Source organism: Budorcas taxicolor, chromosome 1 (assembly GCF_023091745.1).
Source record: "Budorcas taxicolor isolate Tak-1 chromosome 1, Takin1.1, whole genome shotgun sequence".
In the NCBI taxonomy this organism is placed as follows: domain Eukaryota; kingdom Metazoa; phylum Chordata; class Mammalia; order Artiodactyla; family Bovidae; genus Budorcas; species Budorcas taxicolor.
In genome coordinates, this window is record NC_068910.1 from 151,063,287 (window position 1) to 151,090,150 (window position 26,864).

Consider the following 26,864-nt stretch of genomic DNA (forward strand, 5'->3'; position numbering starts at 1 on the left):
TGGCACATCAGGGAAAGCTTCATAATGGATAAAAGTTTGGGTTGGGCTTGGAGCATGAGTAAAATTTAGTAAGAGGATGTTGTAGTGGGTGGGTATGGGAAATGGAAAAGGCATTCTGGGCAGTGGGAAAACTATTTGCAAAGACAGGAGAGCTTGGAACAGTACAAACAGTTAAAGTGTTTGAGGAACTTTAACAGTTTACTCTGACTGAAACACAAAGTATGTGCAGGATGTTGAAGCTAAGAAAGTTAAGAGGAAGACGACCAGACATTGGGTTTCACATATAAGGAGATCTCTAAGGAGATCAGATTTCTTGTTACAGGCATTGTGGAATCACTGAGGGGTTCAAAACACTGCAGTTATATAGAATCAGATTAGAGTTTTAGAAAAATCAGCCTTGGAGGAGTATGGATAATGTATTAGGATGAGGAAAAAGAAAAGCCCATTAAGAGGTGATTGCATTATTCATAATAGCTAAGGTAAGGAAACAATTTAAATGTTTGCTGACAGATGAATGAATAAAGAAATACACACACACACAATAGAATATTATTCAGTCTTAAAAAAGAAGGAAATCTGCCATTTGCAATGACATGAGTGAACTTGGAGGAATTTGTGCTAAGTGAGATAAACTAGACACAGAACAAGTACTGCATGTTTTCACTTATATGTGGGCTCTAAAATAGTCAGATTCATAGAAGAGGAAAGTTGAATGGTAGTTGCCAGTGGTAAAGTCAAAGGAAAAAATAGGGAGGCGTTGGTCAAAGGGTACCTATCCATTCGTCCATCATGTGCTCATTTGTGTCCAACTCTTTGTGACTCCATGGACTATAGCCCACCAGGCTTCTCCATCCATGGGATTTCCCAGGCAAGAATACTGGAGTGGGTTGCCATTTCCTCCTCCAGGGGATCTTTCTGACCCAGGAATCGAACCCATGTCTCCTGTGTCTCCTACATTGCAGGCAGATTCTTTACTGCTTGAGCCATCGGGGAAGCCATTGGTCAAAGGATACCTAGTTTCAGTTTTCAAGAAAAAAAATTTTGGAGATATGTGGAAAGGTGACTATAGTTAATAATTCTGTGTTGTATGTTTAAAATTTGCCACATCTGAATTTTTTTCATTATAGACACACATTCACACACAGAAAAAGAGCGAAAATAGAATGATACAAAGGAAGGAAAGAAGGAAGGAAATGGTAATTACATGTGGTGATGGGTATGTTACTTAGCTTGGTTGTGGTGATCATTTCACAATGCATACATATATCAAAACATTAAAATGTATACTTGTTTACTTTAAATATATACAATTCTTATTTATCAATTATACTTCAATAAAATGAAAGATAACAGTTCCATTAAGAGATCAATAGAATGATAACAGGTTTATCATTAGCTAAAGATAAGAAACATAGAGAAGAGAGCAGGCTTGGATGGGAGGAAGAGATGATGAATTTAATACGGTGTATGTTGAATTTGAAGCAGAATCAGGTGTCTGGCAGTCAGAAATGTGATCCAGTTTAGAGTCACCAATTTTGGAGTCCACTGGCACATAAGTAGAAGCTCTCAGCATAATTTCTTATCCTTTTAAAAAAATGTCTTTTGTTCTGAAGTGATATGAATTATAAAGGACATGTCCAAAATATAATAAATAACTTATAGCAACTGATACTTAGTAAAGATGGTTTATGGTTTATAAATACTTGCCCAGAAAATGCTTATGTCTGAGAGTAAGCTAATCCATCTCTTCTCTTCTAATATCACACAGTGTTGTTCATTGTGGGTAGAAGAGGCTATTGGCATGATAGGATTAAAGAGTATGGATCAAGAAGTAATCCAGTTACGTGTGGAAAGAGAACTAAAAGCTCTCATCACGATGGAATCATTGTTTTCTGCTTGGTTTCTTTTCATAACAGAGCTATTATCATTTACTAGTTTTTCTGGGCCCCAGAAAACTTATCCCCATTCTAGTAAAAGGTCAAATGTTGTTTCTATCCTATGCATTTTTCCTCACACCCAGGCTTTAAATAGTAGTTACTTCAAATTCATATTTTATTTTTAAAAAGCACAGGTAAAAGATATTCCCTGATAGTCTGTTTTCCCTGCTTTTTCTTCCTTTAAAAATAAAACCAAGTAAATAGTTTATATTTTATATAATATAAATTCTCTTACTGTCTAAGAAGATTGATACCAGGATTTTGTTTGATGAAAAGAAATACACAGAGAAAAATAATGAGAGTAATAGTTTCCCATGTGCATGTATATTTTTTCTAAAATATTTCACATTAGTGCTCATAACTTGTGAGGTAGGCAGGGAAGATGCTATTATTCCTATTTCACAAATACTTTCTTCAGATTTAGTGATTTTTCAAAACCTGTAAGTTGGAAACTGGGAACTAAGGGTCTACAGGAAGTACTATAGTACTCTAGGAAATAAAAAAAATTATGAAGTTTAAAGATCCAGTTTATTAAAAATACACCAAATTATGTATTTCCTTAATGACAAGATGAAGAGTTTAACCAAAGATGTCTGAAGCCTGTTAATGTTAATGTCTATCAGTTGTTCCATAAAAAAATGCAGTGTTCACTGTATGCACTGTATACACTGGATAATTTTCTATTATCCAGAAAATTAGTGGATTATTTCAGGTCATCATGTATGTTGGGCCAGTATTTATTCCAGAGACAGAGACTGAGAATCTCTTATTAATTTCATAATTCCTCATGTTACTATAAAGGCTTGCTTTGCACTAGAGTGTACATTATTGTTGTTAATTTACATTTTATGTGACAACTACTCCCCAAGCATTATTCGAAATGACTAAATAGCCATAGCCAGCATAAATGAGATCACACTCTGTACCAGGGTGTGTGGGCTCTACATTCATTTTATAATTTAGTGCTCCAACAATGATGTAAGGGAGGTAAGAGAAGTATTCTTACTACCGTCCTTTTACAGATTAGGAAATTTAGGTACAGTGGAATCAAGTCACAGTGAGGAAGGTTTAGGGTCCATTCCTATCCAGGTCTGTGTTGTGTTGCTCAGTCATGTCTGACTCTTTGTTCTATTCAGGTCTAGTGAACTCCCAAATCCACCTGCTATGGAGTCTCTCTGACATAAAACACACATAAATTATTGGGTGATTTTTGTGCTTAGTCATCAATGACTCTTTGCAGACCCATGAACTGTAGCTTTCCAGGCTCTTCTGCCCATGGGATTTTCCAGCCAAGAATACAGGAGTGGATTGCCATTTTCTTTTTCAGCATATCTTCCTGACCCAGGGATCCAACTTGTGTCTCTTGTCGCTTGCATTGGCAGGCAGATGCTTTACCACTAGCACCACCTGGGAAGCTCTGAATTATTGGGGAGGCACTAGGAACAGAAAAAGAGATTTTTAGAAGGAGGATATGTAGTAATTTAATAATAATTTAGTTCCTACAATTTCCACTATATCCACCTCCAAGTTTCCTGACAAAGCAAAAAATGTGAAAGTGTTTGGGTTGGAAGTAATCAGTCTGACAATAGAAATATATATTCATTTTTTCCTGACAGTAACTTTCTAGAACTATTTTTATCATACCTCTATATGATAAAGATATTGAATAAGAAAATGGTTTACATCTTAAAGAAAAAATTTTGCATAAGGCATCAGTCAGTTCAGTCACTAAGTCATGTCTGACTCTTTGCGAGCCCATTGACTGCAACACACTAGGCCTCTCTGTCCATTACCAACTCCAGGAGTTTACTCAAACTCATGTCCATTGAGTCATTGAATGAGTCATCCAATGAATCCATTGTATGTTGATGCCATCCAACCATCTCATCCTCTGTTGTCCCCTTCTCCTCCCACCTTTCAATCTTTCCCAGCATCAGGGTCTTTTCCAATGAGTCAGCTCTTCACATCAGGTGGCCAAAGTATTGGGAGTTTCAGCTTCAACATCAGTCCTTCCAATGAATATGCAGGACTGATTTCCTTTAGGATGGACTGGTTTGGTCTCCTTGCAGTCCGAGGGACTCTCAGGAGTCTTCTCCAAAACTACACATCAAAAACATCGATACTTAGGTGCTCATCTTTCTTTATAGTTCAACTCTCACATCCATACATGACTACTGGAAAAACCATAGCCTTGACTAGACAGATCTTTGTTGGCAAAAAGTACTATCTCTGCTTTTTAATATGCTGAAGTCAAATGGGCCTTAGAAAGAATCACTATGAACAAAGCTAGTGGAGGTGATGGAATTCCAGTTGAGCTCTTTCAGATCCTGAAAGATGATGCTGTGAAAGTGCTCCACTCAATATGCCAGCAAATTTGGAAAATTCAGCAGTGGCCACAGGACTGGAAAAGGTCAGCTTTCATTCCAATTCCAAAGAAAGGCAATGCCAAAGAATGCTCAAACTACCGCACAATTGCACTCATCTCACATGCTAGTAAAGTAATGCTCAAAATTCTCCAAGCCAGGCTTCAGCAATACATGAACTGCGAACTTCCTGATGTTCAAGCTGGTTTTAGAAAAGGCAGAGGAACCAGAGATCAAATTGCCAACATCTGCTGGATCATGGAAAAAGCAAGAGAGTTCCAGAAAAACATCTATTTCTGCGTTATTGATTGTGCCAAAATTCTGAAAGAGATGGGGATACCAGACCACCTGATCTGCCTCTTGGGATATCTGTATGCAGGTCAGGAAGCAACAGTTAAAACTGGACATGGAACAACAGACTGGTTTCAAGTAGGAAAAGGAGTACGTCAAGGCTGTATATTGTCACCCTGCTTGTTTAACTTATATACAGAGTACATCATGAGAAACGCTGGACTGGAAGAAACACAAGCTGGAATCAAGATTGCCAGGAGAAATATCAGTAACCTCAGATATACAGATGACACCACCCTTATGGCAGAAAGTGAAGAGAAACGAAAAAGCCTCTTGATGAAAGTGAAAGTGGAGAGTGAAAAAGTTGGCTGAAAGTTCAACATTCAGAAAACGAAGATCATGGCATCCGGTCCCATCACTTCATGGGAAAGAGATGGGGAAACAGTGGAAAGAGTGTCAGACTTGATTTTTTGGGGCTCCAAAATCACTGCATATAGTGACTGCAGCCATGAAATTAAAAGACGCTTATTCCTTGGAAGAAAAGTTATGACCAACTTAGATAGCATATTCAAAAGCAGAGACATCACTTTGCCGACTAAGGTCCGTCTAGCCAAGGCTATGGTTTTTCCAATGGTCATGTATGGATGTGAGAGTTGGACTGTGAAGAAGGCTGAGCGCCAAAGATTTGATGCTTTTGAAGTGTGGTGTTGGAGAAGGCTCTTGAGAGTCCCTTGGACTGCAAGGAGATCCAACCAGTCCATTCTGAAGGAGATCAGCCCTGGGATTTCTTTGGAAGGACTGATGCTAAAACTGAAGCTTCAGTACTTTGGCCACCTCATGTGAAGAGTTGACTCATTGGAAAAGACTCTGATGCTGGGAGGGATTGGGGGCAGGAGGAGAAGGGGACGACAGAGGATGAGATGGCTGGATGGCATCACGGACTCGATGGACGTGAGACTGAGTGAACTCCGGGAGATGGTGATGGACAGGGAGGCCTGGAGTGCTGTGATTCATGGGGTCGCAAAGAGTCGGACACGACTGAGTGACTGAACTGAACTGAACAGGTTGGTCATAACTTTTCTCCCAAGGAGTAAGCGTCTTTTAGTTTTATGGCTGCAGTCACCATCTTCAGTGATTTTGGAACCCCCCTCCAAAATAACGTCTGCCACTGTTTCCACTGTTTCCCCATCTATTTGCCATGAAGTGATTGGACCAAATGCCATGATCTTAGTTTTCTGAATGTTGAGCTTTAAGCCATCTTTTTCACTCTCCTCTTCCACTTTCATTAAGAGGCTCTTTACTTCTTCAATTTCTGCCATAAGGGTGGTGTCATCTGCAAGTACTTTGAAAAAGTCATAAACATCTTCAATGGATGAGGTCTCTTGCTTGAGATTTGCCAGACTTGTTGGTTTGGTGGTTTGCTGTCTTTGATAAAATATTGAATTGTTTTTAGTCAATAGTTCTTCAAATATTTTTCTGCCTTCTTTTTATCTCCTTGCTTTCTGAGACTCTAGTTAAATATGTATCAGATGGCTTGATATGCGTCATATGTCACTGAGGCTTGTTGGTTTTCCTTCTCTTTGTTCTTCTCTTTGGATGATTTCTAATGACTCATGCTCAAATTCACTGATCTTTTCTTCTGTTGTGTCCAATCTACCATTAATCTTTTCAAACAGTCTTTTTATATATTGTATTTTCACTTTTAGAATTTTTCCCAATCTCTCCTGAAATTTTCTAAATCTTTCCCCACTATGGTAACTTTTTTCATTTATGTTATAACATAATAATCATAGTTATCTTAAAACCCTTATCTTTTAATTATAATATCTGGGTTTTCTGTGGCTCTCTTTTTATTGAGTGATTTTTTTTGACTATGTGTCATATTTTTTCTGTTCATTCACATGTCTGGATATGTTTTTATTGTATACTGTATTTTATAGCTGATATGTTATAAGAGACACTGAATTTTGATATCGTCCTCTGAAGATTGTTGGGTTTGTTCATATAAGAGCTAACTTGAATGCATAGAGGTCCAGCTTTATGCTTTCTTCATAAAAGTGTACTTTGGTATTGCCCTTAATTTTAGGGAAAATATTTTAATTCTTGAGCTTAATTTATATTCATAAGACATGGATTCTGGGATATTAGTGGAAAACCCAAGGGGCTTACATGCCTTTATAACTTGGCAGGACTCAGATTCCAGTCTTTATCTCACCTATGGTGGGCAGAAACTGAATTGTCTGCTCTATTACCACTATTCCTTCTTTTAAACCTAGAACAGAATGTCCAAGTGAGAATTCTATGCTATCTTGTCCAGACCATGTACTGGTGAAATTTCTACTTTCCCTTCCAAACTGCTATCTGGGTCAGATATGGTCGTCTGGGTCAGATATGGTCGTCAGAGTTGCTCCACAGAAATGTTTTTCTTAGATATGTCCCTGAGAACTGAAGGTAGACAACGGTGATCTTGAAGTAGAAAACACAGAGCTAACTTTTTTCATTTGTCCTCTCCCAGGATGTACTTCAAGTCTGCCATCTACCCAACTGGGATAAACTGTATATTTTCCACATTCATCTATCACCTTGTCTACTGATTTCCCTAGAGGTCTCTGTTAACCTCTGGGGAGGCTGAATTCAGATTGTGCCCTAGAAACTATTTGTTTATCTTCTTTTGGTAACTTTGTCCTAACTGTGGCATTATTGACTTTTCCTATGAACTGGACTTATTCTTGGGATTATTTTTTTTCAAAGTATAATAAAATATGTTTAGGAATACATATTCAGGTGCAAAAATAATAAACACAAATGAATGAATATCACAGAAGAGAAATGACATTTGTAGGGGAAAGAGAATATTATGATTAAGCAGGAGCTCACACAGGACTTCTGCTATGCTGATAAATTCTTTTTCTCAATCTGGATATGTGATTGTTCATTGTGTTATGATCCTTTAAGCTATACATATTCATTTTACACGGAGAACGCAATGGCACCCCACTCCAGTATTCTTGCTTGGAAAATCCCATGGACGGAGGAGCCTGGTGGGCTGCAGTCCATGGGGTCGCTAAGAGTCAGACACGACTGAGCGACTTCACTTTCACTTTTCACTTTCATGCATTGGAGAAGGAAATGGCAACCCACTCCAGTGTTCTTGCCCGGAGAATCCCAGGGATGGGGGAGCCTGGTGGGCTGCCGTCTATGGAGTCACACAGAGTCGGATACAACTGAAGTTACTTAGCAGCAGCAGCAGCATTCATTTTACACACACTTCTGTGTGTAAAATATATAATTATTGATGATGACATTCAAAGATGCAATTAAGTAAAATAATGTCTTTCCTTATGGAAATAAAAAGTAAAAGTTTAGAACCTGATTCACCAAGGTTCACATCTTACCTCTAACAAATTCTAGTAGCGTAATTTGAGGCAGATTATTTAGCCTCTCCAAGGCTCAGTTTTGTCAAGTATAAAATGAGAATAAAAGTAACTACTTTACAGAGCCGTTGAATGATGAGTTAGCATGCATAAAGTACTTCCTAGCACAGAATCTGGTATATAGCAGGTCCTCAATAAATATGTGCACCAACCATCCACCCTCAAATTTACTTTCCTGAATATTGGACAGCTAGAGACAGAGTCAAATCCAGAGCCAAACTAAATTCTTTGTATTAATTATGAGGCTTTTTCAGCTCAGCTTTCTTGGAACTTCATTTTTATTCCAAAGCCAACAATTACTCATGGTACTCCATCATTTTACATACCAAATTGCTGTATCTTTCAGTATCCTTAAAATTCAGTGCCGCAAATACTTTCTCTGTTATTAAAGTATGCAAAAATAGAGGATAAGGGAAAAAAAGAAAAAAAAAAATAGAGCATAGGAGCCATGCATAAGGAAGAAACAAATTGGGTGAAAATAAATGAACCGTGAAAAGAGAACCCACGGGAAGTTTATACAAAGTCCTCCATATTTTAATGATTCACATAGTAGAATCTTGTATTAATCAGCAGCACTCCAAGAATATAGCCATATGAAGAAGCACTTAGCTCCAAGGCATACTGCTCTGCCTAGAATGAATCTTTGATAAACACAGAATATTTTCCACAGGCTGGCAAAGGCATTTAAAGATACATGGGAAAAATGTCTCTGTTTTTTTTTTTTTTTCCCCTCCCCCTAAGGCTAAATTTAAGTGAAAAAAATTTAGAAACCGCATAAGAAAGGAACAGTTCGAATGAAGTTATCACTCCTAATTAAATTTGACATTGAAAACAACCTCTTCATTTCTGTGCACAATTTTTGGTTTTATTTTCTAACTTTTTATCACAAGTGAAAAGCAAGGGAGAAAGGGAAAGATATATCCAACTAAACACAGATTTCCAAAGAACAGCACGAAGAAACAAGAAAGCCTTCTTCAGTGAATAGTGTATAAAACTAGAAGAAAACAACAGAAGAGGAAAGACTAGAGATATTTTCAGGAAAATTGGAGACATCAAGGGAATATTTTGCCCAAAGATGGGCAGAAATGATAGACCTAGTAGATACTAAAAGGATCAAGAAGAGATGAAAAGAATATATGGAAGAACTGTATCAAAAAAGAACTAAATGAACTAGATTACTATGATGGTATGGTCAGCCATCCAGAGTCAGACTTTCTGGAGAGTGAAGTCAACTGGACCTTAGGAAGCACTTCTGTTAATAAAGCTAGTGGATGTGATGGAATTCCAGTAGAACTATTCAAAACCCTAAAGGATGATGCCATCAACGTGTTGCATTCAATATGTCAGCAAATCTGGAAGACCCAGCACTGGCCACAGGACTGGAAAATGTCAATTCTCATCCCAATTCCCAAGAAGGGTATTACTAATGAATGTGCTAACCATCCGACAATTGCACTCATTTCCCATGATAGGAAGGTCATGCTTAAAATCTTGCATGCTAAGCTTCAGTGTTATGCAAACCAAGAATTTCCAGGCTTCCCTGGTGGCTCAGAGGATAAAGCGTCTGTCTGCAATGCAGGAGACCTGGGTTCGATCCCTGGGTTGGGAAGATCCCCTGGAGAAGGAAATGGCAACCCACTCCAGTATTCTTGCCTGGAGAATCCCATGGACAGAGGAGCCTGGTGGACTACAGTCCATGGGGTCGCAAAGAGTCAGACATGACTGAGCGACTTCAAAGATTCAAAAAAAAAGCTGGATTAAAAAAGGAAGAGGAACTACAAATCAAATTGCCAACATTCACTGGATGATAGAGAAAGCTAGGGACTTCCAGAAAAACATCTACCTCTGTTTCTTCAACTACACCAAAGCCTTTGACTGTGTGGATGATAATAAGTTGTGTAAATCTCCTAAAGAGATGGAAATACTGAAAGGTTGTTGTTGAATCATGATGCCGGGATTCTTGGCCCCCAGAGGAGAAGAATTCGATGCAGGGCCAGAGACGGAGCTTGATCACTCAGAGCTTTTGTGTAATAAAGTTTTATTAAAGTATAAAGGAGATAGAGAAAGCTTCTGATATAGGCATCAGAAGGGGGCAGAAAGAGTACCCCCTCGTTAGTGTTAGCAATGAAGTTATATACTCTCCAATGAATCCAAAGAATGTCTGGAGGTTATAAAGACCTCACCAGACCTACTCCCATAATTTACATTTTAAGGTAACAGAATTAGCCAGAAGGTTTAATCCAGAGACTGTCCTCAGGCAGAATACATTATTGTTATATAATCCTTGTAAAGAGCGGTCTACTCCCATAATTTACAGAATTAGCCAGAAGGTTTAATCCAGAGACTGTTTTCAGGCAGGATACATTGTTGTCTAAGGAGTGTAGAGAAGGAAAGAAAAGTTTGTCCTTTCTTCCTCTTTGAGAATTCCAGACCCCTCTCTCCTTGGGGACCCCTAGACTTCTTATCAACCTGCCTAGGAAATGACTCTCTCAATACCAGACCATCTTACCTGTCTCCTGAGAAACCTGTATATTGGTCAAGAGGCAACAGTTAGAACCCTGTATGGAACAACTGATTGGTTCAAGATTGAGAAAGGATTATGACAGAGCTGTCTGCTGTCACCCTCTTTGTTTAATTTATATGCTGAGCAGATCATAAGAAATGCCAGGCTGGATGATTCACAAGCTGGAATCAAGATAGGTGGGAGAAACATTAACAACCTCAAATATGTAGATGATACCACTCTAATGGCAGAAAGTGAAGAGAAACTAAAGAACCTCTTGAAGGTGAAGGAGGAGAGTGAAAGAGCCAGCTTAATATTAAATATTAAAAAACAAAACAAAACTAAGATCATGGCATCTGGCCCCATTACTTCATGGCAAATAGAGGGGGAAAAGGTAAAGTAGTGACAGATTTCCTCTTGGGCTCTAAAATCACTGGATGGTGACTTCAGTCATAAAATCAGAAGACTTTTGCTTCTTGGCAGGAAAGCAATGACAAACCTAGACAGTGTGTTGAAAAGCAGAGACATAACTCTGCTAACAAAGGTCTGTGTAGTCAAGGGTATGGTCTTCCCAGTGGTCATGTACAGTTGTGAGAGCTGGACCATAGAGAAGGCAAAGTGCAGAAGAATTACACCTTTGGACTGTGGTGCTGGAGAAGACTTCTGAGAGTTCTTTGGACAGCAAGGAGATCAACGTAGTCAATCTTAAGGGAAATCAATCCTGAATACTCTTTGGAAGGACTGATGCTGAAGCTGAAACTCCAGTATTTTGGTGATCTGATGGGAACAGCTGACTCATTGGAAAAGTCCGTGATACTGGGAAAGATTGAGGGCAGAAGGAGAAGAGGATGTCAGAGGATGAGACAGCTGGGTGGCATCACCAATGCAATGGACATGAACTTGGGCAGACTTTGGGAGGTGGTGAGGGACAGAGAGGCCTGGTATGCTGCAGTCCATGGGGTCACAAAGAGTTGGACATGAGTGGGTGACTGAACAACTTTTCCTTGGTGCGGAGGTTCATATCCATATCCTTTACACAAACAAAAAATAATGATTTAGAGACAGCACATTCCTATGTTGAGGAAATTATTTTACTATTATATCAGTTCAGTAAAAGGTGAAAATGATCAGAGTGTAAGATTTGGGAGTTAGCCAGACTGAAGATATTAAAGCATGGAGTAACAAAAGCGAACACTGGAATTGGACAGATCCAGTTTTGAATCCAGGCACAATCATTCTGTAGCTCTACCATCTAAATAACATATTTAATCTTTGCCAGCATCAGTGTTCCTTTTAGCAAAGTGCCATGTCATTTATCTTTAAAGAGTTACTGTGGGATTAAATGAGAAGGCATGTATGAAGGGCCTAACATCATGCCTCTTTACTTCCCACTGGAAGCTAGATTAGGACTGGAAACAGATCTAAGACCTCCTGAGTCCCACATAGACTATAGTTAAACTGCTTCCTTGTGCTCCTCCTCACTTTTTGTCTGACCTGTGCTATTGATTACACTTGTATAATGCAGCTCTGTGGGCTCACTCACTTGCTGCTCTCACCGCCTCCAAACACAAAGCTGTCTTAAATCAAAACCAACTTCTTCTAGGCTAGCAATTAAAGAATTAGCCGCACAGAAGGAAAAATGGTGTTCTTTTAGAGCCATGATTCCTTACCCCTAGATTGAATTTCTCCTTAGTTTTCTCACCAGTAGTGCTGCCCCCACTCTCTGGTTTCAGGAGTGTTCTTTCCATAAAATATGGATCAAAGTATGACTATAGAAATAGTCCCTAATTTCCCCATAACACGATGAACACAGTTATTATTCATTAAATATTTGTTAATTGCCTAGTGTACTCCTGGTACTGTTCTAGGTAAACACCCCTCCCTGCATGGAGCTTGAATTTTTACATACACTAGAAAATAATGTTTGAAAATAGGTTTACCAAACACATGAGAAAACACAAAGGAGTTGGTAATGGGTGAGGAAATAACCTGGCTCTTAAATCTGGCTTCTTATCTCTCTTCAGTCTGTGACCTACCTCAGAATGTTTTTGACTAGTCTGTCTTCAAGTGTCATTAGAAATTCCTTTTTCAACATCTAGGACTGTTCTTAATCTTGATTTGACTCCTTCAAGTTGAAATGAGAAGTGTGGGACCTAGAGATATTGTAGTCCAAGAATCAGCTGGTCTCAGAACTAGTTTTACTGCTTTCCAGGGGCAAGAGAGACTCCCCAGTTGTTTATAGGGATGTGATCTTTCTCCATCACCTCAAAGCAACAACATTAAGTAAGCAACCATGTCCAGTAAACATAACATATGCCCTGGGGCTATATACATATTACAGTGTTGGAGTGATGGAGAGAATGGCCATGTTTAATCACATAAACACGTGCATGTAGATACACACTCAGGCATAGAATTTTAATTGAGTTACTGGGTTTATCCTGTATTTTATTGGTGACTGCACATTTGTGTGAAGAGGCTTTTCTTCCTCACATAGAACAAGATGAAAATTCATGTATTCAGGGATATTTGGGGGGATTTGTTATTTAAGATGACATTCATACTTGCCACATACAACTAATTCTGAACAGCAACATGGATGGACCTAGAGATTATCATACTGAGTGAAGTAAGCCAGATAGAAAAAGACAGTATCATAAGATATCGCTGATGCATGGAATCTAAAAAAATGATACAAATGAATGTATGTACAGACAAAAATAAACTCATTGGCATAGAAAACAAATTTATAGTTACCAAAGGGGAAATGGAGGAGAAGGATAAATTAGGAGTTTGGAATTAACATATACACACTACTATATATGAAATATTAGATTGGTACAAATGAAATTGTGGATTTGGACAGTGAATTTTAAATCATTATAACTAGGCTCAGACATCTTTATTAATCAAAATAGAAGCCATTATAATCAACACATTTTGCCAATGAGAAATAAATTGATTTATTCCTATAGCATAAAAATCCATGTTTTAAGATTCAGTGAATTCTTGGAAAGCATTTTCTGCATCTTGCTGGTTGTTGAAGTACTTTCCCTGCAAAAGGTTGTTGAGATGCTTGAAGAACTGGTAGTCTGTTGGTGAGAGATCAGGTGAATGTGGTGGATGAGGCAAAACTTTGTAGCCCAATTCATTTAACTTTTGAAGCATTAGTTGTGTGATATGAGGTCAGGTATTGCCATGAAGAATGGGCCCTTTCTGTTGTCCAATGCTGGCTGCAGGCTTTGTAGTTTCCAGTGCATCTCATTGATTTGTTGAGCATACTTCTCAGGTGTAATGGTTTCACCAGGATTCAGAAAGCTGTAGTGGATCAGACTGGCAGCAGACCATCAAATAGTGACCATGACCTTTTTTTTTTGTTCAAGTGTGATGCCGGGAAAGATTGAAGGTGGGAAGTGAAGGGGATGACAGAGGATGAGATGGTTGGATGGCATCACCAACTCAATGGACATGATTTTGAGTACACCCCAGGAGCTGGTGATGGACAAGGAGGCCTGGCATGTTGCAGTCTATGGGGTCGCAAAGAGTTGGACACGGCTGAGCGACTGAACTAAACTTGGAGTGTCTTCTTGGTCCAACCATTGGGCTGGTTATCGCTGATTGTATAAAATCCACTTTTCGTCACATGTCACAATCCAATTGAGAAATGGTTCCTTGTTGTTGTGTACAATAAGAAAAGAGGATACTTCAAAAATGATTTTTTTTTTTATTTGTGGTAAGCTCATTAGGCACCCAGTTATCGAGCTTTTTCACCTTTCCAGTTCACTTCAAAATGCCAAACGATCGTAGAATGGTTTGATGCTGAGTTCTTTCGCAACTTCGTGTAAGAGGATCAGCTTCAATGATTGCTTTCTATTTGTTGTTTACAACCTATGATGCCTGGCCACTATACTCCTTATCTTCAAGTCTCTTGTCTCTTTTGCAAAACTTAAACTGCAACTGCATGGTAGGTTTGTTAGCGGTTCCTGGGCCAAAGGTGTTGTTGATATTTCAAGTTGTCTCCGTTGCTTTACAACCCATTTTAAACACCAATACAATACACTAACACATATATATGGAATTTAGAAAGATGGTAACGATAACCCTGTATCAGTTCAGTTCAGTTCAGTCGCTCAGTCGTGTCCGACTCTTTGCAACCCCATAAATCGCAGCACGCCAGGCCTCCCTGTCCATCACCAACTCCCAGAGTTCACTCAGAGTCATGTCCATCAAGTCCGTGATGCCATCCAGCCATCTCATCCTCTGTCATCCCCTTGTCCTCCTGCCCCCAATCCCTCCCAGGTTCAGGGTCTTTTCCAATGAGTCAACTCTTCGCATGAGGTCGCCAAAGTACTGGAGTTTCAGTTTTAGCATCATTCCTTCCAAAGAAATCCCAGGGCTGATCTTTAGAATGGACTGGTTGGATCTCCTTGCAGTCCAAGGGACTCTCAAGAGTCTTCTCCAACACCACACTTCAAAAGCATCAATTCTTTGGCGTTCAGCCTTCTTCACAGTCCAACTCTCATATGCATACATGACCACAGGAAAAACCATAGCTTTGACTAGACAGACCTTAGTCGGCAAAGTAATGTCTCTGCTTTTGAATATGCTATCTAAGTTGGTCATAACTTTTCTTCCAAGGAGTAAGCGTCTTTTAATTTCATGGCTGCAATCACCATCTGCAGTGATTTTGCAAGACATCAAAAGAGACACAGATGTATAGAACAGTCTTTTGGACTCTGTGGGAGAGAGTGAGGGTGGGATGATTTGCAAGAATGGCATTGAAACATGTATAATATCATATATGAAACGAATTGCCAGTCCAGGTTCGATGCATGATACTGGATGCTTGGGGCTGGTACACTGAGATGACCTAGAGGGATTGTAAGGGGAGGGTGGAGGGAGGGCGGTTCAGGATGGGGAACACATGTATACCTGTGGCAGATTCACGTTGATGTATGGCAAAACCAATACAATATTGTAAAGTAATTAACCTCCAATTAAAATAAATAAATTTATATTAAAAAAAGAAAATTGCTAGAATTTTCTTTTTGTCTAACATCATTTCCATAGTCTAAAATAAATATAAAATAAGTAGCAAGTAATAAGTCATTGGCAAAAAACATAGAGCAAGAAATGTGCATTAAAATGATGTATAGAAGAACCACATTTATTTAAGAATGTATTCCATTATCAAATGGCAAATTTCAAGAATGCAAAAAAAGCAATTATTTTGTACCAACCTAACAGATAACTAACAAAGGCTTACTGTGTTATAGTGTTATATAATATGTACATATTATACATATAAAACTGAATCACTTTGCTGTATACCTGAAGCTAACACAACATTGTAAATCAACTATATTTCAATTAAAAAAAAGAATATCTATGTATTCTGGGATATATTGGGATTTGTTATTTAAAATGACATATATTCTTGCCACATACACTCATATTTGTAGCAAAACATTTTGACTGGGTTAGCTGTGTTCAGACCCTGCTGGTATCAATAACATCTCCTTCCACTTTCTTTGAGTTAGTTGTATTTTTTAACCATGCAAAGTTTTTACTGTGAGTATATTTTCCATGTATGTGCATGCTCTTTTGCCCTCAGGACCCCCAAATAATAAAAATATTAGATATTTATGAGTTATTATCTTACCTTTAGCTGGAGCATTATTTGACATATGCCTTGTATCTATTTTAGAGTTATTTGAGAGATTATTCATTTATTAGATATAGAAAAGAATATTTTAAAGGTACATTCCCTAGAAAACACTTTTCCAGTTTTAAATACTGTGGCAAACTGTCAGGTTCTGCTATGTTAATTTTTCAAGTGACAATGTGATTAGGATACTATCACTCTGTGCACTTTTAGGGGGATATACTGCATTGGGGGATGCTTGAAAGCTGAGTATCAGTGATTCTATCAAGCCTGGTATCTTTCTATCTTCTCAAAATTTATGAAGAGACCTCAATTCTGAAGTAACATAAAGACTGTTATAACTTTTCATCAGCTCTCTGTTTTATTAGCTTGTTTTCCTAATGTAATTTACAATACTTCATGGTTAATTCTTTTCTCCATGCTTGCAAAACCTTTTGTTAAAGGTTTTCTAACAAGGGTGAAGTTCTTCAGCACACAGGCTCTTTATAATCCTTTTTATCTACAATCAAGAGCCTCTTTTTTGGTCCTATCCTTTGTCTCTCTTTAAACATTTTCCCATTCTTTCTCCTGAATGGGGCTACCTCCACCCTTGATTACTATAAAATGCAAGAGCCTGTAGCTTTTCTCACTTATAATATTTATAATATGAGCAGGAACTGTTATGGAAAAAAAACAAGAGTAGAGCTTGCAATGTTTTGGCATTATATGCTCTGTGCATCTGGGTAAATTCCAACTGTGTTCTTAACTCATCTAACTTTTGTGGTCCCAAGAAAGAGAATAATATTCAATTTCTTTATATTTTCTCTTTTTCCACAGTGTATTACATGCCTATGCATATTCTCTTGAATTTGCTAATTTAATATATTCTCTTCCTGCTAACCTTATACAATTCCCTCCTCTGATATAATAGATCTTCTTGTAATCAATACTAACTCCAATAAAGTAAATGAATCTTTAAGCATAGGTTAAAACAGTTCTATAAATGAAACAAAGCTTTAGTTTTTCCTATGATGTCTTTTTTTTTACTCTGAAAACCTCTTTATTGTAAATATAGCTCTAATTAAAACCAGTTTTCATTTATACATATAAGAAACAAGGTTAATTAATGTCTTCCACATTAAGAATAATGAGTCAGTTGAGAGGAAAATTCATTTTCTTTATAGCATTTTCAATAACTTCTGTAATTTATATATTAAATTCTTTCATATTCTCTTTTATATCAAAGAGAAAAATGTAAATCATATTTTTAAAAAAACAAAGTTACATTACAAGAAAGTTAAAAGACAACCGACAGGATGTGGGAAAATACAACTCACATATATGGTAAGGGTTATATTTCCCTAAATATATAAATATCTCCTATAACTCAGCAAGAAAAGGAGAGCTCTATTTAAAAAATGGATAAAAGACTTTACAAAATAGACAAGAAATGCTCAACATCATCTTAGACATTCAGTTCAGTTTAGTCGCTCAGTCCTGTCTGACTCTTTGCGACCCCATGAATCGCAGCACGCCAGGCCTCCCTGTCCATCACCATCTCCCGGAGTTCACTCAGACTCACATCCATCGAGTCCGTGATGCCATCCAGCCATCTCATCCTCGGTCGTCCCTTTCTCCTCCTGCCCCCAATCCTTCTCAGCATCAGAGTCTTTTCCAATGAGTCAGCTCTTCGCATGAGGTGGCCAAAGTACTGGAGCTTCAGCTTTAGCATCATTCCTTCCAAAGAAATCCCAGGGTTGATCTCCTTGCAGTCCAAGGGACCCTCAAGAGTCTTCTCTAACACCACAGTTCGAAAGCATCAATTCTTCTGTGCTCAGTCTTCTTCACAGTCCAACTCTCACATCCATACATGACCACAGGAAAAACCATAGCCTTGACTAGACGGACCTTAGTTGGCAAAGTGATGTCTCTGCTTTTGAATATGCTATCTAAGTAGGGAAATTCAAATCAAAACCATAATGAGATACTAGAATGGCTATTATAATAATTTTGAAAATGCAGAAAATAAGTGTTGGCAAGGATGTGAAGAACCTTGTACAATGCTGATGGAAATATAAAATGTTGCAACTACTGTGGAAAATGGTTTGGTGTTTTTTCAGAAAGTTGAACAAAGAATAACCATATTATCCAGCAATTCCACTTTGAGGTATATACTCCAAAAAATTGATAGAAGGAATTCAAACAGATACTTGTATGCCAGTATTCATTGCAGCCTTATTAGCAATAGCCAAAGGGTATAAACACCCCAGATGTCCATCAACCAATGAATGGATAACCAAAATGTGGTGTATTTATATTGTATGATTGTATTTATATGAAGTTTTCTAGAATAGGCAAAGTCATAGAGATGGAAAATAGATGAGAAGTTAACAGGCGATTGAGCAAGAGAGGAGAAAAGGAGAATTATTACTTAATGGTTACAGACTTTCTATTTTGGGCCATGAAAATGTTTTGGAAATAGTGATGATGATTTTTTAACATGGTGACTGTAATTAATACCATTGAATTGCACACTTAAAATGGCTAATTTTATGCCACATATATTTTACCACCAGTTAAAAATTCAAAACAATTTCCCTGAAAGGCAAATTTAATTTAAGGAGATATTTAATTTCTGGTGTGCTAGTAAAAATCAGTGGTTGTAGTTGCTACTAATTCCAAAGAAACCTCCCAAAAGTTTCATTTCCATAACCAACTTTTCCTTGGTTTGGGGATATGAAAAATACTTCTGAGAATTTTTTTAAAGTTATTTTCTTAGTATGCCAAGGAATACAACCAAAAAATCCAGAATTGGCACTCTGATTTCCATTTTCAGTTCAATTCAGTACTCAGTCATGTCCAATTCTTTGCGACCCTATGGACTGTAGCATGCCAGGTCTCCCTGTCCATCACCAAATCGAGGAGTTTACCCAAACTCATGTCCATTGAGTCGGTGATGTCATCCAACCATCTCATACTCTGTCGTCCACTTCTCCGCCTTCAATCTTTCCCAGCATCAGGTCTTTTCCAATGAGTCAGCTCTTCTCATCAGGTGGCCAAAGTATTGGAGTTTCAGCTTCAACATCAGTCCTTCCAAAGAATACCCAGGACTGATCTTTAGGATGGACTGGTTGGATCTCCTTGCAGTCCAAGGGACTCTCAAGAGTCTTCTCCAACACCACACTTCAAAAGCATCAATTCTTCGGGGCTCAGCCTTCTTCACAGTCCAACTCTCACATCCATACATGACCAGGGGAAAAGCCATAGCCTTGACTAAACAGATATTTTTTGGCAAAGCAATGTCTCTGCTTTTTAATGTACTGTTTAGGTAGGTCTAATTTTGCTAAAGCTGAAACTCCAGTACTTTGACCACCTCATGCGAAGAGTTGACTCATTGGAAAAGACTCTGATGCTGGGAGGGATTGAGGGCAGGAGGAGAAGGGGACAACCGAGGATGAGATGGCTGGATGGCATCACTGACTCGATGGACATGAGTCTGAGTGAACTCTGGGAGTTGGTGATGGACAGGGAGGCCTCGAGTGATGCGATTCATGGGGTCGCAAAGAGTCGGACACAACTGAGCAACTGAAATGAACTGAACTGAACTTTTCTTCCAAGTCTTTTAATTTTATGGCTGCAGTCACCATTTGCAGTGATTTTGGAGCCCCCCAAAATAAAGTCAGTCGCTGTTTCTACTGTTTCCCCATCTATTTGCCATGAAGTGATGGGACCAGATGCCATGATCTTAGTTTTCTGAATGTTAAGCTTTAAGCCAACTTTTTCACTCTCCTCTTTCATTTCATCAAGAGGCTCTTTAGTTCTTCACTTTCTGCCATAAGGGTGGTGTCATCTGCATATCTGAAGTTATTGATATTTCTCCCAGCAATTTTGATTCCGTTTTAGGCACATTTAAAACCATACATAGTGAAATTATTTTAATGGATTCTAAGTTCTACAAGAATGGCTCATATTCTTTCTGCAGCTAAACAGTACTTAGCAAACCTATATGATTCCAGAGAGTATCCTCATTTACATTAACAGGCTTAACTGGAGTAGTAATTCAAGTAGAAGTTAGATGTTCTTTTTAAGCTGTAATAGAAAACATCAAGTTTGAAGTAGTACTTGGGGATTTTTATCTTAGAGGGCGCACAAACATTTAGAGGCTTGTTTTTTTTTTTTTTTAAAGAGAATTTGAAACAGCAGCAACAATAAAAAGACAACTTAGGAATTGCCTCAATTTTTTTTTTTTTTTTTTTTAGATCAGAGAACTATAATTCTGGAAAGCAAATATTTTACAGCTTCTCAAGATTCTTTGGGTTAGCACAATGAAAATCTGCAGGGCTTTATGAAAACTTAAAACTCTTTGTCCTAACTAGTCGGTCATACACAATAACTTTAAAGTTTCTCATCTTTATTTTGCAAAGGAAAATGTCGAGTAATGTTAGGTTTTGATGCTCATTTTCTGCATTTCTTTTGGTCCTGTGACCTTTCATTCACTCCATCCTACGAAATCACAAGAAGCCCTAAAAATGAGATATTCCTTTCATTCGAATCCAGCCTACCAAATCACTGTTAACATCTGCTTGATAAATTTTCGCCAATCACTGAGCAGCAGAGTTCCCTTAAGAACATTTGACTAATTAAAATGCCTCCCCCATAATGTATAATCTGAAGAGGATGAGAAAGATGGAGAAATGTTTAAGTACTAATAATTTTTGCCAGTATCTTTTGTCAAATAACAGGACAGATTGTAGAAATTTGGTTGCTGCTGTATCTCAAAGGTGTTCTTCAGGAGAGTGGGCTACTTTACAGGATTCATAGAGCCAAATTTGGTTCCCTCCTTCCATCAAGTGTAAGGAACATTTTTTCATATGACATTTTTCATTTCACGTACTGATTTCATCCCTGATGTTTATTATTTTTATCTTTAGTTTACACATCATTTTGATTATCCCAGGTATTAATTGTATTTTAGTCTTTTGAAGTGTTTTGTTTATGCTACCTCAAAACATTTTTGAAAACAGAAAAGGAAGGTCTTTGTTTCTAAAAGAAAAATAGTGACACCTGGCAAATGCTTACTGTGTATTAAAATCCATTAAGCATTTTATATGCATCAATAAATTGAATCCTTACAACCCTACATGGCAGGTTACTAGTATTATCTGTATTTTTCAGAAGATGAAACTGAGGCACAGAAAATGTTGAGATACACAGCCTTTATATAATGGAGCTAGGAATCCTGGCCCCAGATCTCATGCTCTACCATTACATCATATTGCTTTGTCTAGTGCATTGAAAATCTCTTCGTATATTTTTTACCAAATTGGCTAATTGAATTCTCATTAATTATGTTAATCATAGTGGAACCTCTTTTATCTGTTCACCAAATATTTATCCTATTTGTATTTGTTGTATCAGTTGTATCAGACCCTATTTGTATCAGTTGCTCTTAAAGTTGTTAGAAGTAGTGAGGTCTGAGATTTTTTTTTTTTTTAGTGGGTAAATAGGTTAAATCTTCAGGGAAAGATTTACTATGAAGTCAATGAAACTTAAGCTTCATCTGCACAGGAGCTTTCCAAAACCCTGGGAGTGGGCCCAAGTCAATGTTTACATTGTCAAATGTTTTTGTAAATTTTTTAAAAAATGGGGAGGGAGGAGGGAGGGCAGTTCAGGATGGGGAACACGTGTATACCTGTGGCAGATACATGTTGATGTATGGCAAAACCAATACAATATTGTAAAGTAATTAACCTCCAATTAAAATAAATAAATTTATATTAAAAATTAGATATCATTAACAGCAATAGGTCAAGATTGCTATCTCTTACTACATCCACTCACTCTCTGTCACACTTTTAGTATTAGGCAGCATTGAAGTGGCCAGAATTATTTTGGGGATCCAGTTAAAGGGAAGTGGAGTCAAGAACACATTCAGTTTGAGTTTTGCATAATATATATATGAAGTTTGCAGACACTTTCTTACATGATTAAGTTATTATCCCACTGTAGGAATAATTTCCAGGATAAATTTTGAGTAGAAGCAATGAATTAGGCTTTTGAATAGTTTAATAATGCAATTAATAAAGAGGAATACATCATATGAAAACATTGGGAAAATACTTTAATTTGATATGAGTACTGAAACTGATGATAACATAACTCTAGAGCAAATTTATTAATGGATATCACTGAGTCAGTGAATATGTTAGGTTAGACTCTAGACAGGAAAACAAGAAACATGCTGAGATCATAGGGCACATACAGGAAAGACACTGATGAAGGGTTTCCCACAGATGACAATATCTTTAAAAATATAGATGACACAAACAAAAACAAATTGTGAAGCTAAAAAAATAAAAATTATTTTAAGTTATGAAAACTATCCTATTTGATCATGTTAGAGCAAAGTCTGAATTTTTTTTACTTATCATAGAAAATTTATAAAACCATTATCATCTCAAGAGGTTTTGAAAGACTATGCAGTCAAAACTATAGGAAACACCTATTTTAACAGCATGTCAGGCAGTTACTTCTGTACTTAATTTGGTGTTCATAACACTGTAGTTTTTTCTTGCAAAAAGCTTATTTTTCTGGATGTGGAAAAGAAGCTTCAAAGGCTTCATTGATTTGCTCATATTCACTAAGGTCTAAAGTTCAATATCCAGAATTCAGGTTTAGTTTGACCGATTTTACTCTTTTCTCCCCTATACCTCATTTCATTCCGTACCTAAGGTCTGTTATTAAAGCAAAATCTGGAAATGTATGATTAAATGAAAACAATACTAGATTTTAATGGAATGGCATGATCTTGTAAGGATATCTTGTTTGAACTCCTGTAAAGCTATAAAGATCATCTCAGTGAGCACTTAATAATGGTCTAAACTTAGACTTCACAAGTTTGGTGTTTGTAAATATTCAGGGATGTGACAAAGGGGGTTACTTATTAAGCAAATAAGACATGTCCACAAAGGTAAAAGAGAATGTGTAAGGAATAGAACATGCTAATTTAAAGCCCTTTGTTTTATTTTTTATATGACAGTTTCCTTTGACCCTTTATTTTCAGTAGGCTTAATGCATTAGGTTTTAGAGACACATCACTGAATGGTGTGTCTAGTCTTCAAGCTATAAAAGTTTTTGCATATACATTGTGCTTCTCATTGGTTGTTGTGTCTTCAAATCCATCAGGTTATCACATTAACCTGGTAGGTCTTATTATGTACATATTCCTTATTATATTCCAGGTACTAAGACATTTTATTGAATATCAGGCAATAAGTTTCTTACATATGTTAATTCATGTTATAGTCATATTAACCTTTCAAGATTGGAATTATTATGATCATTCCCAGATGGAAATTGAGGCATAGAAAGGTTAAGTAGCTTGTTCAAAGCCATGCAGATGATTCAATGGGACTCAAATCCAGACTTTGGTGCCTGGATTAACCAGGCACTATTTTACTCCCTTTATCATATCTGTGAGAGGGATAATGCTGTTTGCAAGATTTTACTTGGATATATTTATTCAGTATGAAGGCAGTAGCCATAGGTCATGTTCCATAAGCAGTTCGTTCCTTTTCTTTGTCTTTATTTCTGCTAAATTAAAAATTCTTTCATCATAATTATAGGTTCTTGGAAATGGCAGCAACTGTTTGTTGGCACTGTCATGTAGTTCCAGATTTTCAGACTGCATAGTTGATCCAGAAATATGAAGAAATTTTCCACTGAAACTTATTTTGAGCTTTCTGAAAGATGCTACATAGGCAAAGTTACACACAAAACCTAAAAGCTTCAATTCGGTAGATATAGCCAGTGGTTTTCCAATTTACTTTTTAGATGGTATCCAGCTTTGAAAGTACAACCCATTTTCTATTGCAAGGTTTGTATGTGGTTTTTAAAAAGTCAGATTTCTTTCTCTGGCAGGCATTGAACTCTTAGTGGTCAAGTTGAATATCCCACCACTTGGTCTTCTAAAGAAATCCTGATATCTCCAGTCTCAATATCAAAATTGTGCCATTTTGGCCACAAGGTGATAAATTCAGACTATTCAAGATACAGGGTATATTTTAGACAGATATCTTGAGCACGCCACTTTGAATAAGATAAGTCATTTCCTGGTATTATTAATTTAAGAAGATGACATACTTATATCTTGTCCAGCTTCTCAAAACCTCATGTGAACACTTGTTCTTTCAATAGCTGGCATTCCTTTTTCCATTTCATTTCATATTTAGTAAATATGCATTTCATATTACTTATAAAAGTAAACCACCTTTATGGATCACACCCAAATGGGCAGGTCATAGGGAAGAGTCCTGCCAAAATGTGGTTCGCTGGAGGAGGAAATTGCAACCCACTCCAGCATTCTTGTCTGGAGAACCCCAGGGATAGTATGAAAAGGCAAAAAGGTATGACACTGGAACATGAGCCCCTCAGGTAAGAAGAAGTCTAATATGCTACTAGGGAAAAGTAGAGGACAATTACTAATAGCTCCAGAAAGAATGAAGCGGTTGGACCAAAGCAGAAATTATGTTCAGTTGGTGGTGAAAGTCAAGTCTGATGTGGTAAAGAACAATATTTCATAGGAACCTGGAATATTAGGTACATGAATGAAGGTACATTGGAAATGGTCAAGTAGAAGAAGATGGCAAGATTGAACATGGACATATTAGGAATCAGTGAACTAAAATGGACAGGAATGGGTGAATTTAATTCATATGACCATTATATCTACTACTGTGGGCAAGAATCCCTTATAATGGAAGCAACTGAGCGCACATGCACACAGTGTTCATATATGATGATAGTCTGAACTGAAATCTTTCTGTTACTCTTTGTCATTACTTTTACGCTTTTCTGAATTACTCTAAGTCACTGATCTATTTTTGTAGATACAATACAACACTATGACAACAATTTAAAATACCAACTTTATGCAAAAGATGTGAAAATTCCTTAGCTGAGACTAATTCAACTTGTTAAATTTGACTGTAGCTATTCCTGCTTCTCTTAAACATCACTTAAGGAAATAATGATGATCAAGAAGAACAATATTTGGGGGGTGGTACTAATCTTGCATTTGACATTTATGAAGTGTAGGTGAACAAAACTAAATAATTTTTCTTTTGAAACCACCAGACCACCATGGACCACTTGATAATATGCAGGCAGTAGTGTTCTGGTAATTGTTTAACATCAGGCTCCCTGAGGAAAAGGGTCCCTGATTTGTAGCATTTGCCTGATTTTGTGGAGTAAATACTTCCAAATATGGAAAAGGAGTATATCAGGGTTGTATACTGCCATCCTGCTTATTTAACTTACATGCAGAATACATCATGAGAAATGCTGGGCTGGGAGGAAACACAAGCTGGAATCAAGATTTCTGGGAGAAGTATTAATAACCTCAGATATGCAGATGACACCACCCTTATGGCAGAAAGTGAAGAGGAACTAAAAAGCCTCATGATAAAAAAAAAGTTGGCTTAAAGCTCAACATTCAGAAAACTAAGATTCTGGCATGTGGTCCCATCACTTTATGGGAAATAGATGGGGAAACAGTGGAAATAGTGTCAGACTTTATTTTTCTGGGCTCCAAAATCACTGTAGATGGTGACTGCAGCCATGAAATTAAAAGACACTTACTCCTTGGAAGGAAAATTGTGACCAACCTAGATAACATATTCAAAAGCAGAGACATTACTTTGCCGACTAAGGTCTGCCTACTCAAGGCTATGGTTTTTCCAGTGGTCATGTATGGATATGAGAGTTGGACTATGAAGAAAGCTGAGCGCCGAGGAATTGATGCATTTGAACTGTGCTGTTGGAGAAGACTCTTGAGAGTTCCTTGGACTGCAAGGGATCCAGCCAGTCCATCCTAAAGATGAGTCCTGGGTGTTCATTGGAACAACTGATGCTGAAGCTGAAACTCCAATACTTTGGCAACCTCATGTGAAGAGTTGACTCATTGGAAAAGACCCTGATTCTGGGAGGGATTGGGGACAGGAGGAGAAGGGGGTGACAGAAGACGAGATGGCTGGATGGCATCACTGACTTGATGGACGTGAGTTTGAGTAAACTCTGGGAATTGGTGATGCACAGGGAGGCCTGGCGTGCTGCAATTCATGGGGTTGCAAAGAGTTGGATGCGACTGAGCAACTGATCTGAACTGAGCTGATGACCAATTTCAAGCTACTACCAGCTTTTAAAATTGCTGGATACTTAACAGTTGGTTCTTACAACATCAGAGTTGCATTAGCTTGTTCCAGCATCCATTGCAGGGACCATGCACCCATCTTGAAAAACCCAGATCAAAGAGAGAAATGTGATAACTATTCTGAATTAAAAACTAAGGCTTAAACTGTAAGACTTCCTTTACTTCAATTTGTGTGTGTGTGTGTGTGTGTGTGTGTGTGTGTGTGTGTGTGTCTTAGAACTGGCTTATTAGATGCAACTAATTATATTTATAATGCATCACAGATCCTAGTTTTGAAACCAAAGTAAAATTTTATATTTATAGCTGATTTTATTAAATATGTGAATTTAAATTGGAAAATGACTAGAGCTTAAATACTTAAACCAAAATAAGACAAAATTTATTTAAATCTGTGAAAAGTCAGTATATAGTGAGTTGAGCTGTACTTCTCAAAAAAAGACATTTCAACTCCTAACCCTTCCCTCCCTTCTCATACCTATAAA